Source organism: Sinohyriopsis cumingii, chromosome 7 (genome assembly GCF_028554795.1).
Source record: "Sinohyriopsis cumingii isolate HCF-2022 chromosome 7, ASM2855479v2, whole genome shotgun sequence".
In the NCBI taxonomy this organism is placed as follows: domain Eukaryota; kingdom Metazoa; phylum Mollusca; class Bivalvia; order Unionida; family Unionidae; genus Sinohyriopsis; species Sinohyriopsis cumingii.
Window position 1 is genome coordinate 116,621,073 of NC_142967.1, and position 17,310 is coordinate 116,638,382.

At 36.6% G+C, this 17,310-nt stretch overlaps 1 protein-coding gene across 2 annotated transcripts in view; it reads left to right on the forward strand.

Moving 5' to 3' along the window:
- Positions 1-7,115: 7,115 nt before the first annotated feature.
- LOC149795989 (heat shock 70 kDa protein 12A-like) overlaps positions 7,116-17,310 on the forward strand; it is a 44,295-nt gene continuing 34,100 nt past the window's right edge. The window contains exons 1-2 of one of the 2 annotated variants that reach the window (XM_089965902.1): positions 7,151-7,230; positions 8,305-8,556. The gene's annotated coding sequence lies outside the window, so the exon portion shown is untranslated. Of the gene's footprint in view, positions 7,231-8,304; positions 8,557-17,310 lie in introns of both variants that reach the window. The other variant, XM_089965901.1, reaches the window with a different exon arrangement.

The window sequence follows — 17,310 nt, forward strand, 5'->3', positions numbered from 1 at the left end:
ATACAATTTTAAAATTTACAATACTGATTTTATATTTTGATCATGGATCGCTGTCAGTTTTAACCCAGCCAGCAAGTGTTCACTTACATAATGGTTTCTAAAAAGTGACAGTTGCCTATTCTTGGTGATTTTGTGGAGAAAACAATTTTAACCCACCCGTTCTGAAATGTGATTGGTAGATATTTATATTTAATAAAAACTATTAAAAAAATCATATCTACGTCCTGCTTAATGTGTCCTGCTTCTTTTCACGTGAACAAATACCGAAAGAAATACGGCTCTGACAGATTTATCTGTATATGACATGGAACAAATAAGCAGCCAAAGTAAAAGACCATCGATATTCTTGTGTTACGTGTTTAGGCTCGAATAAATAGTAACACAAGAAAAAGTGAAAAGAACAAGCTTTGAAAAAAATTAACAAACAATTTATTTCACTGGAAACATAATGCAATAAAAATATTTCCAGAGAAACGAATTGATCTTTTAAAATCCAAATAATTCGAATAAACATGAAAAAGTAATTCCCAAAATGACACAACAAAAGAAACACCTTTACGTCCCAGCGTTTCGAAGCCCGACTGAGATCATTTCACTAGCACAATGGTTATACAGTAATTTTGAGGCGCAGAATGGGTGCCCGTATGAGTGTCGCATGATCATGTTTACATCACGTACCATAAACAGGGCCCTGACGAAAACCAATCATTTTATTCTAAGAATAAAATTTTAAAAAGTTGTTTACTTCAATAAAACTTATTACAAGTCGAGGGTCACGTAACCAACACAGCCTCGATAGCAGCCTTAATATTCCCACAATAAAAATAAATAAAAAAAGAACTTGTTCACATGGCTGTTGCTAATTTTGAGTTAAGGTCGAGAACTAGGTCAAAATAAGATACATTGTTCTGTATTTACCATTAACTCTAAGGTCAAACTAATTTCTGGAAAATATCAAATTCCTAGTTCACAAAGCTAGATTATTTTGACATGTAATGAAATTAAAAATAAAAAATTTTTAAAACTTACAAACAATTAAATTAAGTTAAATATAAATTAAATCAAATACACATAACAATATTCTTTCACTTATAAGGTAATTCACTAAATATTTCCCAAATGTCAACCGTGGCGTCAATAATATATTTATTTAAATAAACAGAGTAGCATTTTGGTAGCAGTGAAATATTTTACAAGAAAGTACGATGTCATTTTATTGTAAACATTTTCCAAATTTTGGTACAAAATTACACTTTGTTTGGTATAGGTAGAAAATTCAGCAAATTACTGTTAATAAACAACTTTTTCACCTACTCGGAGCCTTAACACATCATGTATTTTACAATTATGAATTTATATTTTATAAGGCAGGGATCAAAACAGAAAACGTAAGGATTGCATTGGAACCGGAAACGGCATCCATTTTTTTGGGTCGCCTTCTTCCTGTAGAAATGTTACAGGGAGGAGGAATGGCCTATTTCAAAACCGGTTCCCAATACATGGTACTACATGTCGGGGATTTGCAGCACATTATTTTTGGACCATGTGCGGCTTTATGTCCATTGTTTGTACTGGAAAAATCTTGACTTTGAATGAGCGGACGTTTGTCCACCTCCCAATGAAATCTTGGCTTTCATTCCTCCTTTGACGACCCATGGTGCGAACCGTTCTTCCAATGTTGGATTAATCTCATTCAGAATAATATTCACGTCGGTACGCCAACGCCCACCGATTTCACTAGATGATTTATAAGCAAGGTCATGTCGTTAACACGCAGCATCAACGCGATTTATATGTGCTTCGCCAGACTTTGGCTAGTTGTAGGAATCGAGTCACAGATCCAAGCGTGTACCAGCTTCACAGTAATTATATCTTGGGAGATGTATTTCGTCTGATAATGTACTCTGTGGTGTATCTGGTAACTTTGTTAATGCAATCGCGATATCACCAAAGACGTTTTATTAAACTGGGCCCAGCGCGTTTGCGTCCACCTATGGAACGGGAAGCTTCATTGCTCCACATCGAGCACAAATTCCCATAACAGCTGCTCTTCCATTACGTGTTTGAACTGGAGTTTGATTTCCGGTACGTGTTTTGGAACGACTTCACGCAATATGAAGACATGATCGTATTATAAATAAAGTCAACTATTCGATGGCATTACGCAAAAGGAATGTCTCAGATCATTTTTCCGTCATCGATTTCTCCTCACAAACAACACCTTAACCAGCCAAGCCCATTGACGGAACCATGTTTCCAAACTCAACCCGGGTACTCATCATTGGCCCTGCTGGATCCGGTAAAACACAACTGTTGTTGAATATGGCGCTACGATGGTTAACTTGGGAAAGGTTGCATGTGCTTGCGCTATCGGCCGATGATCAACCGTGTTTTAATGTGCTCAGAGATGTTCAAAAAGCGTTAATAAGTGATACCAATGCTAAGACAACTTTGTTTTTCACCATCAATTTCTTTTCCACCATTGACAATGCTCCTACCACTGACTATCTGGATACCAACACAATTAATCTGATGGTGTACGACGATGTGAAACTCGAGAATCAAGTCAATCCACACAAATATTTTTATGAGACCAACACAAAAACACGGATGTGATTTATTTAACTTAACAATACGACCATGTGCCCAAAGTGATCAGTGACAACTGTAATATGCTGATGATATTTCGTGGTATTAACGCGCATGATCTTGGAAATATTCAATGGACTTGGTATACCGCCGAACACTCTTGACGCGTCTTAACGAGTTACCTCGGACCCGTATAGTTTTCTCACCACTGATTTGATTGGCGGGCCACGCAAGTATAATGCGGTCGAACGCGTCTCAAAAGAATGCGTTTCATTTAACAAACAATCCTGTAAAAATAAAAAATGTTCGGCAGCGATACCATTGAATCGTACGAAAGACGACACAGTGAAGAGGCTCGTGAACAGCAAAAGTTAATTCAAAAAATAAGAGACGATCGCAAACATTTCAAAATTATGTTACATTCGTGACAGGCTGCGCTGCGTGAGAAGACCTCACAGTTGGGTTTGAACAATCATTTGCGACGATGATTAAATCAACCAAAGAATTGCCGAACGTGCCGAGGATATTAAAAAGACCGCAAAGGCCACATCAGAACAAGTGTCAGCGCTAACGGGAACAGAAGACATACCGGTTCCCGTTCGTAAGATATCTAAGAGCACCAAACTATTAAAAAAGCGTCACAAGCAACTGCAGAGGTTATTACACGCTTGCCAGAGATGCCGGCTGAAGTTAAAGACGTCGGAGAACTTTAAAAAATCGCTTTATCTACCATTTTCTGAATACTGGTCAATGACGCATATCCCAGAACAAAATTATAATGAAGAAGGTCGCCAATAGAGCAACAGAGACCCCTTCCGTGCATGTTTGAATCCAGCCTCAAACTGGAGAGATATAGTGACTAAATAACCATCTAAGGACATTACAATGTATGAGTTAAGTGCGTATACAGGGAATTTACTTGGGCTAAGAAAGACTCTGGCAAGGTTTTTAATTCTTTGAATAATATACTTGATTTGGTCAAAGCTGGATCAAGTAACGAGGCAGCTGAAGCGATGACAACAATTATGGTATTTCTGCACAAAACAGGAGAATATCAGCCAGTCTCTAAAGCTACCTTAGCAGAAGAATCTTCAGATCGACCAGTATTTGATTTCGAAACTGAGGCGGAAGAATATTCAGCTCAAGCAGTCGCGTTTCAACCAAACCGTAAGAAGCCTCCGTAGAAGTTACACGAAAAGAAAAAGAAAAAGAAAACATGTACCTTAATTTCCTACATTGGATAGAAGAACAGGTTCAGCAACCGTTATCAAGACTTACACCCACAAGAAAATCAAGCACCTCCTCTAAAGAAAGGAGAGGGCCTTGGGGTGTTTCCAACCAAGTGAACTGTGTGACCCCCACTATCGGGCGGAACGAAAGTAATTATTCGAGGGATCAGATCGTGCGGGAAACAATGCCGCCGAAGTCATTAATGAGGCTACATCGATTTGCCAGCGGCTGCTCACCAACGATCTCATGGACAGAGAAAAACCTCGCGTCGACGTGCGAACTTGTTGAAGATATTCATGACATAACACACAGACATTGAGTTCTGAAAAAAAAAACAGACTGTACACGTTTCACGTGAAATGTATGCTTCAAAGCAAAAGGTGGTTGGAAATACAACCCCGCTCGTGACCTCGATGATTACCATCTCGTTCACGAAACCATAATTCAGTGAGATTAGTTCTGCACCTGTGGCCGCTAGGGACTCCAGTACACTTGAGATCGCACTATCCTCGCTGCAAATGTATTACAGTTGCCCTAATATCCGATCCCAACGGTTCGGTGGTCTGTCCTCGAACATTTCCTTTGTGTTTTCGTCAGATAATGGTACCACGTGGGACACTATAGAACTTCCTTCTGAGGCGTACGATATTGCCTCAATTAATGACTAGGTTCGAGGAAGACTTTCGATGTTAACTGACAATGGCTCCAAAATTTATATTCGTGAACATGAGCCTACACTCAGCTCCGTTATTGCCATTGAATCATCATGGACAGCCATAGTTGAGAACTGTGCTTGGTTGGCTCCAAGAGCTTCCAGAAAGCATGCATATTGTACAGGCAGGACCTAAAGGGAGTGAATATCGTATCTGACTTGACATTGTGAGAGTTAGCTCAACGACGGAAGTCAATTTAATATGTGATGTCATCAGTTGCAGTTACGAAAGCAGGTCATACGGCGGAAGTTGTTGTACAGGGGTATAGTTTTGTTTGGGTTTTCACCCAACGTGGGGCCAGCTGTATTGATCTCGATTATGCCCGCAGCACCTGTGTATCTGCCATGCTATAATAATCGGCTTACCCATGTTCATTTTCCCTGGTTGATCAAGGCGGGCACGTGATGGAACTGCAAACTGAAACATTGATAATACAACTTACATTGAAGATTGGTCTGAAATTTAATCATAAAAACAATGACAGTCCTGCGTGTACATGTGAAGCCCGGAACTGGGCTGGGTGACCTTGTCCGTGGATCATTTGCGGGAACACAGAAGATAGTCGGAGGTCCCATCACTAAGCAAGTAGCCATGCGAGTCATGGATAGTGTTAAAAGTGCTGATGTAGATAGATTGAAATAACTGGGCAGGCATGCAGCTCAGACGCTTCGAGATCGAATACGGCGATTAGTAACACGAGCACCACAGACGTCTTCAGTTGCATTGCCATCGACTGAATTAATGCCTCCTGTAGTTTACCTGGCAAATAAGTATGGCCTTACTGCACCAAAAACATGTGTTTCTGATGTTTCAACTTAACAGCACGAGATGATAACCAGGCACACGGAATAAAATGATATTTGACTTTGACTACTTAGAAATGAGTCTCTTTGGATGTGAACTGTCATCAGGAACCTTCAGAAGAAATTCAACTTAACTATGCCAAAGTCACTCTGTATCTATCACGGGCATATCACTAAATGTGATCGTACATAGACCGGCATCAAAACTTCGACACGTTATTTTTCAGATTTCTCAACAAGACTTTTGTATGGTCTATCCGATTTATGTTGGAACACCTGGATTTGTTCAGGCAGTCCGTTGCCGACATGCATTTTCATGCAAGTGTCGATAACGCTGGTTGTGGTTATCGATGATATGCTATGATGCTTTCTGACAAGATACTGTTGTTAGAAGGTGCTGGTGGCAGAATGAGAGTGATCGATGCAACTGTGGAAAATACATAACTGAACGTTTGACTTATTTGAATAATAATGATCTATAACGGCATAAAGGTCGGCCTTACACAAAGTGAGCTGATAAAATTCAAGCACGTAATAAAAACCAATTGTGGGTCATATTTAAACTGCTTACAGCATAATTAATTGGAAATGCCCCCATGTGGTTGACCCAAACACAGCTCACAAAGCTTAATGTGGATAGACACAAAAGCACGTCATTGACATTAAAGTTACCCAAGTCAAATGTGGCACAAATGCAAAAACCCGGTGGAACATTTCCATTCCTCCCAGCCACTCTAGCGACTGCATTCCGGAGTACGCGTCTATTCCAAAATGCTTGCGGCCACACAAAGCAGTCTCAATACGATCAGTAAATTGTATTCGGTAGCAATCGAGGATAACATAATCAGTGCGACCGAGTTTGAGATTGTACTGGCGCAAATGGAAAATCCGCAGACAACCCCGAGCACAACAAAGAAACCGCGCGGTTGCATATTTAGAGTATGTACAGAGAAAAAAAGCAATCTTCATGCAATATGTTTATTCATCGCTACCATAGACTTGCCTATATGAGTACGTCTCTCTGCGTGATTCTTTTTTCATTCCACAATCACTGCAGATTAGAGTGATACGGAAGTGCTGTTTGACCTTATTCGATACCCTATGGGGCACAAAGAGCCGTACGAGACTCTAAGCACCATGACTGACACTCTTGCGTCACGTGTGTGTTTACACATCATGAAACCCCTTGACAAAAATGTACCCAAAACATCTATGGTTCCCGTGAGAGATAACTTGTCATGGTGGTTAGAGGCGAGGATGCCTGCCCAAGGACACAAAGTATAGCGAATGAGGCCAAATACTCGCTCTGACACTCTGCCCTGTTTATAATACTGTATAAACGTTGACGACCCTTGGTTAGCCAAGATCGTGCTATATATTCTATAGCAATGTGATGGGGCTACTGACTGAAAAGTACGAGCTACGTAACGTCGAATACTTTGTTAATTACATCTGCTGATTTGACGGCAGAAAAGAAGAAAATGGTTTAAAGATTAAATGTTCACAGTTGATTATTAGTTGAAGTGTCGATTGTTGCCTAATTGCTCTTAAGGACTTTGTTTACTTTGCGAGTACTTGGGTAAAACATAACACTTTGCAGAATATTGTAGTGCTTGATCATGAAAAGCATTAGCCTCATCGTTGTGATTGTTTTCATACATCCTGACTTAAAGTGTGAGAGTTATCAATTATAGCTGAAGATAAATTCGAGTATTTATAGATTTGCAGTGAAATTTACTTCCTTGTTGCATTCTTCCAACTGTGATGATTAAATACGATACTGAGGTTGACCCATTTATTAACATCCGGGCAATCCTGGGATGGAAAAGGGCAGATGCAGATCTATCTCAGTTATCTTTCCTAATGAACATCTCTGCTGTGTCTCTCACCAGATGGTAAGCTATATTATTGTGTTTATCTAATACTGACTCGGTTTTAAATCATATTGTATTTAATATATTTAATTAAACAGGATCCTTATACAAAAGTGTCATCAACAAGATATATACACCAAAGATGGAGCTGGACACACCCACAAATACATGTCGTGTACATGTACACAAAATATACCGGATATTATTATGATCGAACAATATGACTGATACGCTAAATGATATTGATATTATCACATACAACTCGTATAGTTTTGTATTCACCAAGATGCGGATATCTTCCAAATATCAAGGTTTAACACATCAAATGACTCACCAGTCAGACGACTAATGCACCTTACCACACCACCCGACATCCCCTAGCCGCGTATCATGCCGCTAGGATGATTGCTGTACTGCTCTGTTGCCACATATGTTGACCTTGTTTCCAACTGTGCTGCCCTATAGCCAAATATGTTGTCCAGTTTCCAGTTATATTGCCCTGTTGCCAACTATGTTAATCAGTTGCCCGTCCTATGGCTATCGTAAACTATCTGTCAATTATACAGAGAAGATTTGTATCGCAGTGCCATCATATAGAATGTACATCCAATAAATACTACAAAATAAGACTAACTCTGAAAGTTAAAGAACCAGCGCTGCACACATCGTGAAATATGGGTATCTTAGGAAAACAAGAGATAGGCGTTCATCCATCTTAGTATAGCCTTTCCCATACTCTTACATCTTTCCATGAAAGTTTTACCCGAAGTTAGCTTAAAACATGCGTGATCTGTTTGATACAGACGTGGAGAGTTAGCAGAAAATTAATATACTTCCTTGTAATTTTGTAACTAGAAAGAAATGCTGTTCGCATACAATAGGATCGGTAAACGAAGGGATATTTATTCGTAAGAAGGTAAAATTGAGGAATACAGATTTAATATATCAGTACAGTTTTACATGATGTAAAAACACGTGCCATCTGACCTCCTACCGTTAAATTTACTACTAGTGCAGAGAAAAGATTTTAAATTAATCACATTATTAACTAATTGTTGTTTTATTTTTAATTAACCATTTATTTCTTATTTCCAGAAATGTTTTGATAGCTTTGCTATACATTGTACGGGCATATAGTTGCACATGGAGGACATTACCTACAAACTATTGCCATTTTCGGTAACTCACACGTGATTTAATTACATACAAACTATTACCATATTCGGTAACTCACACGTGACTTGTATTTGGATCTATTTGCCTGGTACCCGACCTAATATGGCAAGCAGGGGATGGAACAGGACAGGCAATACCTGAAAGGCACAACTATTCCCAACAATACTGCAGGTCAGGAGACAGCTTTTACGCACAAATTTTATGGCGCATCAACCAACTTAATATGAAATTCATGAAAACAACAGTATAACAGTTATGCCAAAAATTTTACATTTTTTATAGCTACAATAAATCATATATAAGAACAGCATTCATTTGACCTAACCAGTCAATTTAAGCTCATTAAAAAATAAATTCGCACCCTAGCCCCAAACGTACACATACATTTTACATGTCTGCATATATCATTTTCTTTATCCCGCCTTAAGGGACTTTTTCGTTTTATTAATACTATGAATATTTTGGCGGCCATTTTTCAAATCTAAAATGGGAATTGGTAAAAGGTCACATCTTTCTATATATGGCGAATTTACCTCAGAGAGGGGCTTGTTACAACATGTATAGTATAGAAAGCTTTGAAAAATGGCGTAAAACCCCAAAGAAAGAACAAGTGTGTGTGTGTGTGTGTGTGTGTGATGTAGATTTTTAAAGTAGCTGTAACAAAAGTTCATTTATATCTCTAGATGTCTGCAGTGTGGCAGTTTATAGAAATGCCTATCAATGGGGCATCATACCGGAGACATGTAGCATGATGTCCGGCCCAGTCACATTATCTTGACACCAGGCCGACCAGTCCAACACTAACCTTTTAATGCTGAGCGCCAAGCGAGGCAGTTGCTAGTACCATTTTATATGTCTTTGGTATGACTCGGCCCGGGCTCGAACGTACGACCTCCCACCTCCGAGGGGGACGCTCTAACTACTTAGAACAAGTAAAACTAAGGTTATTGTTCAGTTGATAGAGGGTGCGGGGGTAGGGGTGAGTTGTATTCCTGTACATTGATTCCACCCTATACACAAACGTGGCATAACTTACAGAAGTAAATAAACTCACCTCGGTCTCCCAGCTGACAGAACTTTATCAAACCACAACATATTTACGCGGTAAATATGTGATGCAATTCCGACTCAAAATGAAATTTGTTTATGCCTTCTGTAGTCTGCTGTTCCAAATCAAATAAGGCAAATATCGGGACACAAATACATTACAGTAAATATGTGAATTTCTGCATCCAGTAATTCTCCTTTCACAAGAAAATCGCAACAATGTAAAAATATTTAGCTGTAGGGTAAACATGGATCCGTCTGCTGCAATCTAACCGTTCTGTATCAAACAATGTTACATCGCACGCACGGGACATTTTGTGTTGAAAAGTGACTTTGTGTAAAATGTTCTGTTTATTCGGAAGAACACTTATTCTTTGATTTATATTTGTAAAAAGTATTAACTACTTTAAAACGCTAATACTTGTTTAACTTAGTCTGGGACTATTTTTACGCACAACAAATAAAAGGTGCCGAATCTCAGTGAGAATGAACAAAATTATTTGCTCATATTTCTATCTAAACAATCTCCACTGAAATAAACACTATGCGATAAAAAAAGAATCTCAAATGGATAATGATTTAATATTCACTAATGAAACTCGTTGAATAATATTCAGCTTTTGCTTGACAAGGCTCGCAATTGCTTAACTTTATTCAACTCGTTTCATAAATTTAATATTGAATCATCACACATTTAAAATCCACTATAGAGAAGATGTTTCCTTCTCACAGGAGAGGTATAAAGTTAAATACAACAAATAATCACTATCTTTTATGAACTTGTGTGATTAAGATTTCCAAGTTTTCACAGTTTCCTTTCTGTGTGCCGACTTTTAGTCCGAAGCAGGGAGTCTCTCTGACGATTAGCAAACAAAAGAATGCGTAATAAAAATAGACATGCGCAGTGCACTTGGTGGTTGAAGAATGATTAGATTCTGTCATCAATAATTTAATCGACCTTAATTGAAGGATGTGTCCATTACCAGAGTAATTAATTTTTTTCTTAAAATTTAATTTTGAACAGTATTTATATATGCATATAATTATGTAATGACAAGTCCCATCTAAACATTGTAAACTTAATTTGGCACGTGAACAGTACAATTCAGTTTCATGGAGGATGCAAACTAATTAGTGATGTAATTTTATGCAATACCCTAAAATGTACAGCAGAATTATTTACGTTCATCAATGAGATTTTTAAGAAAAAATGTTATCCACATTCTCCAAACATCTTCTACCAGACTGCAATTTACAAAGGAGTTTCATTTTGTCTCAAGGTTTACTCTGCAGCTCGAATACTTATTTGATTAATTAGTTATATTATATTTATTATGAATATTTATGTCACTGTTTATTAGTTTACAACAGAATTAATTACTCATCAAATGTGTATCATTTTGTAAAAGTTAAATACCATAGCCTAGTCAATTTTCCATGCATTTCCAAAGCAAGGTTAATCTGATTATTTAACAGAATAATGTCTGACTTTCCAGGATAAAGCCATCAAAAATATTTATGGAGTATGAAGCAACCATGCCTGACTTTCCAAGATTAAGCTAGCAAAAAAATGTTATGAAGTATGAAGCAACCATGGCTGATTTTCCAAGATAAAGCCAACAAAGCATTTTACAGAGAAACATGCCAAAAATGATTATATACAGCATAAATAAATGATGGAATGATGGGTAGTTTAGAAAAAAGAAAAATATATGCTTTTTTTTTAAACTTGGTCTAGCAACCACCCACATATTGCTACCATCTCTTAATAACCACGGTTTTCGAGTTTCCAAGTTCTAATAAAGATACCCGACTCGTAGATGATCACTAGAGTAACAACATAACAACAAACATTTGTGAAATTGCAACCATTGTCTTCAAACCCAATCCAGTAACAACAACTATCGGCATAGTTACCTAGTGGTCATATTGCAAATTCATCGCGAAAACTATTTGTCTTCCTGCTTTGATTGTATATATAAAAAGTTTGGTTACAAAATATTGGCAAATGTAATTGTTATTACAATTTATATACATTTGACCAATGAATCATTAAAGGCTTGTTCTCCATCTAGGACTTTCACTGAGTTCCTAGTTACAATATGGCCAGGGCAAATATTGTGGATGTGCCACGATACTTTAGACGAGATTGAACTTGGTCTTCTATGTTCAATAAATCTCGCTTTCAATGTCCTTTCCGTTTCCCGAATATGGTTGTGATGGCACTGAATTTCACCATCGCTCACCATTTCATCGAGCGATGTTAACCGTCAGTTGAAATTAAATCAGTCTGCTGATGAAGTGTTTTGCATGAGGACGAAAGCTTCAGGTTATTAAACAACGGAATGAACGGAATGAAACAACCATGCATTTCTTCATGTTCTGTCCCAAGCTTTGTAGACAACGAACTAAGGTGATGAGAAAATTACAATCAGTGCCATATGGAACTGTTAGTTTAGGTTTACTGCTTTGGGGAAAGGGATGTGTCAACGAAAAATAGAGAATTCTACAACGTGTATGCGGACGATTTAAAAATAACTTACTCAAATCATGATTACTGTCATTGTGCATTCAATTATTTTCATTCTTAAGCATGGAATAGGTTGTAATACTTGTATTGTGTAAGGAGAGGGCTAATTTAAGTTATTAAAACTTGTGCCCAATCCCATTGTATCAGATAGCGACAATAAAATATGTTTAAACTAAACATGCCATTATTTTTTGTCACATGCCATTACTCTTTGTCACATGCCATTATTCTTTGTCACATGCCATTAGTTCTTGTTACATACCATTACTCTGTTCCATGCCAGTATTCATTGGTACATGCCAGTATTCATTGGTACATGCCAGTATTCTTTGGTACATGCCAGTACTCTCGCGTCCTCTATTGGTACTTTTCTAACGTACCAATGTCATTCTTGTTCTTGATTAAAATTAAGTAGTTAGTACAGGGCGGGTTACGAATTAGGCGGATGTGACGCAAACCTTAATGACCTCATGTCTAAAAATTGCACGAGAGCACAGTGTGATAAACCCTAAGGACAAACTTTGTAACATGGCGGCTAAGTTTCAATATGTAGAGTTAACCGAAGGCGATTCTCCAGGTGCGAAAATACCCATTCACACTAATAGAAAATCATTCAGTGATACAAGTTAAAGGGTGGTTACAATGTCACCTCCAAACAAGCGGCTATCGATGTATTCTTTATTTCATTAATTCAGTCTAACATCCTATAACACGTACAAAAAGGTAACTATAATGGATGCAGTTATTATAGTATAACTATCAGACATCAAATAGTGGGATTTGTATATCTAATAAATGGTTTATAAACTGTGGACTTGGACATGAAACCAAGCTTTAGAATTTTTCTAAGGATGGACGAACACACCAAAGGTAATTGTAATATTTTTTCTCTAATATCTAGAAACATTTAAAAGCAAAATACACAGTGTTTTTCATGAACTAATAGTAAACTATTTCTGGAGCGGAAGCTCCAAAATCTTTCTGTAACAATGTTAGCTTCATATCTACTTGCCTCAGTATGAAGTGTATGGTTAAAACATCTAAATATAGCAAACTCCAGAGGAATATTAAAAGGCAGTCCTCTGCCTATATTTTTCTCGATATTCCGTAAAGATGAGTACGTTTTATCGTAGATTTCGTTGACTGGTTAGATTTTTCATGCCAATTTTAAACATTTAATCTTTACAATATCTGAAAGGATTAATAAATGAAAGAGTTTTAAATCGCGCATACCTTTTCACTCGATAAAAATTCAAGTAATATCCCACAATTCATACGCCACAGATGCATCAAATTAATTACAACCACGTGCCTTGAGATTTTCGGATGATTTTTGTCTTCTAAATAGTGTAGAGTCATTAATGATATAATTAAATTTTTCGATTTCACCAATCAGTCTAATAATTAAATCGGATGTACAATTAACCGACGAACGAACAGAGAAAGGTACAAACAAGTTGGTAAGCAAAAGAATATACCTAAGAATAAAATGAGTGAAATAATGAACAAACAAACGAACAATAAATGAATATTAAGAATTGTGAAATATATAAATTTACAATCGAATAAGAATAAACAAGAGAATAATAAAGGACATTATCAAATTCGCAAAGCTGACCTAATTTTGATATAACCAAGAATGGGCAAACAATATGTGAATTGCGACAATGAACGGGTATTACTATTGAATGGGGGTTTTATTTACAGGTTTTATTAGCCAGAAGAATAAAACAATTATCTACTTAGCTGATAAATCACTAATCTCCCCAAATTATACGACTTATAGACAATAAACAAGTCTTTTTTGTTGTATCTACTAAATCTGGTTTATATTTTATCTCTGAGTGCTGTTTTGTACGCGTTAGAATCACATTGTGCACACTCCAATTTTGCTGTTTCTTCGAAAGCAATATGGTGGGTTACGGCAGGTCTTGTGGAGGAAAATTACAACGAATTCTTTTTGTACCAACACAAGATCTACATTAATACAATTCAGAATTGTTGAGATTTGCATATACTGTGTTATCAACCAATTGGATTTACCGTATCAGCCTCATAATCAAAACGAAAAAAAAAGAGAAATAGAAAACCGAAGACATAATTTTCATCTTTAAAGGCGTGACTAATAGCAACTAAATTTGTGATTAGTTGATGTAAATTGATTTAATCCTGTGAAATATAACAAAGTGAAACATTATACATTGTGGAGAAAGGTCGACTCCTTAATTATATCTTAGTCTGATGTGTATGTGTATCACGTGAACAAAAACTCTTGAATTAATTGTGGTCTTCGTCCATTTATAAATCTGACGCAGGTCCATTGATAGTGGTTGTGGGGCTGGGGTGGGATGGAGTGTTATGTTACTAGAAGTTTCTTGAGTTATAAACACAGGTCCAGCGATATGAGGATGTCACGTTACTAGACGTTTATTGCGTCATAATGATAGGTCCATTAGAATGGGTAATTATGTTGCTAGAAGCTATTTGGGTAATAAAGACAGGTCCATTGGTATGGGAGTGTCCTGTTACTAGAAGTTTGTTGAGTCATAAAGACAGGCCCAGTGGAGGTAGTGCCCGAGTCAGAAATCGAATTTTTTTCTTGTCGTATGTGTGGCTAATCAATCACCAAATTAGCCACATTATGAATAAATCTCACAATATGCATGAAATAATTTTATTTCACTGCACGATACAGAAGGTCAATTATCAAACAATCACGGCTATTACGTCTTATTTCACTGAGGACAAAAAGAAATTTCAGTGAGAAATTGAGCATTCTTTTCCTCTCACCAATTCGTGGGTGTACAAAATTTATTTTGATGCGAGATTAAATAGCCACAAACTTTGGCCACTATAAAAATGAAAAAATAAGAACTTACGGTTTTAAGAATCAAATGCCAAAATAATGCAAGAATAATCCACGAATTAAATTTTAAAATTCTAATAATGAAACGTTCTAATGAATTCAAGTTCGAGTCCCAACGAAAATCCAAAATGGAAGGCGATGACGTATACTGTAATCAGTATAGAGCTGATGTGTACAGTCCTTTATTATTCCACAGTCAATAATGTTTCCGGTGCTTGAATTTCCGAATTAAATTTAAATAAATGTCTTTTTCTTAGAATTCTGTATGAGTACTCAAATATTTCCAGAGAAACGAATTAATCTTTTACAATCCGAAAAATTAAAATAAAACTAAAAAACTCAAAACTGGTCAAAACAGACGAAAACAACTTGGCATCAAGTGTTTATAAGCCCAAACTGAAATTATTTCACAAAACATCTCTATTAAATCGAACTTCTGCGAAATTTCGGAAATGCCTGAATTGTGAAATAGAGGGTCACGTGATTATGTTTACATCTTAAAGTCACGTATTCCTAATATGACCCTGATAAAAACCAATCATTTTACCCCAACAATAAAATAAAAATAAAAAGTTGTTTACTTGTCTTAGTAATTTCTGAATCAATGTCGAGCACTAAGTCAAAATAGAAACAGTGTTTCTATTATTAGGTATTTATGAAAAGAATCAGGTCAAACTGAATTTTCTGGAAAATTTCAAATTCCTAGTAAACAAAATTACATTACTTTGACATGTAATTAAAATAAAGATTACAAATATCCAATTTAAATCTAATATACATAACATATCTCCCATAAAGAAAAAGAAAGATTTATATGATAAAGTTTTCTTTTTACCATATATTAATTATACAAGAGGTTTTAAAAACAAACTCTTATAAATTACACACAGTGTACATGAACTAATACATTGTTATACACGGAAAAGTGCATCTGCTATTAAATTATCTTTTTCTTTGATGTACCTGATGTCAGTATCATATTCCTGTAACAAAAAAAAAACTCTACCTTAGTAGTCTTTGATTTTTATTTTTCATCTTGTCGATGAAAGTAAGTTGGGTTGTGGTCACTAAACACAATAATCGAAAAAGGAGATGAACTAATGTAAACTTCAAAATGTTGTAATACCCATATCAAAGCCAAACATTCCTTCTCGATTGTTGAATAATTTCTTTGGCGCTTATTTAATTTCTTATACTTATAACTTTTTATATACTGAATGAGCAATACCATTTTCAACGTCTTGAATCAAAACTGCTCCAAACCCAACATCACTTACATCAACAGACAATTTAAAAGATTGGCTGAAATTTGGAGCTGTAAGAAGGCACGCTTTTAAGTATTGCTTCTAACTTGTCATAAGCCTCCTGACATTTTTCAGTCCAAAGGAACTTGTTTTTTTTTACTCGATACATTTGTCAGGGGTTCAGCAATTATGGAAAAATTGGAATAAAATTTCCGATAGAATCCAGCCATATGTAAAAATCGCATCAGTTGTTTTTATTTACAGGCACAGGGAATTCAGAGAGAGCCTTGACTTTAGCATCTATAGGTTTAACTTGTCTATGTCCCACGATATGTCCTATAAAAGTTACACTAGCACGGTAGAACTCACTTTTGGATAAATTATTGCTAAAGTTCTTTCCAGGTGTACCGCTACTGTGGCTTAGTGGTTAGAGAGTCCGCCTTGGATGCCGGAGGTCGTGGGCCGAGTCATACCAGAGACTTAAAAAATGGTACTAACAGCTGTCTCTTGGCGTTCAGCATTAAGAGGTTAGTGTTAGGACTGGTCGGCCTGGTGTCAGGATAATGTAACTAGTTGGGACATCATGCTACATGTCTGCGGCATGATGCCTCAGTGCTAGACATCACTATAAACTGCCACATTGCAGACATCGTAGCGATATGACTGAAAAATTGTTAAAGCTACGTTAAAAATCAAAAATCACATCACATCACATCACATCACTTTCCAGGTGTCGTTGTAGATGATGACATCATCGATGTAAGACTCACAATTATCTAGACCAGAGGGAATCATATTCATGGGACGTTGAAAAGTACTTGGCGACCCTTTCATCCCAAACGGCATTACCGTATATTGATAAAGTCCATGTGGAGTCACGAATGCCGAAATTTCCTTTGCTCTTTCCGTTATCAATACAGTCATCGATTCTTGGTAATGGAAATTAATCTGTTTTGTCACACTATTCACCTTCCTATAATCAGTGCACATATGGAAATTTATATTTGGTTTTGGAACAAGTATGCATGGTGAACTCCAGTCACTTTTACTGGGCTCTATAAAATCATTCTCCAGCAAATACTGAATTTCTTTTTTCAGTTATTCCTGTTTGAGAGGGTTCATCCGGTACGGGTGCTGTTTCACAGGTTTGAAATTTACAATTTCAACGTCATGGAAAATTGTGTTCGTTCTTGTAGGAACATCTGGAAATAAGTGTTAATATTCAAATAATAAATGTT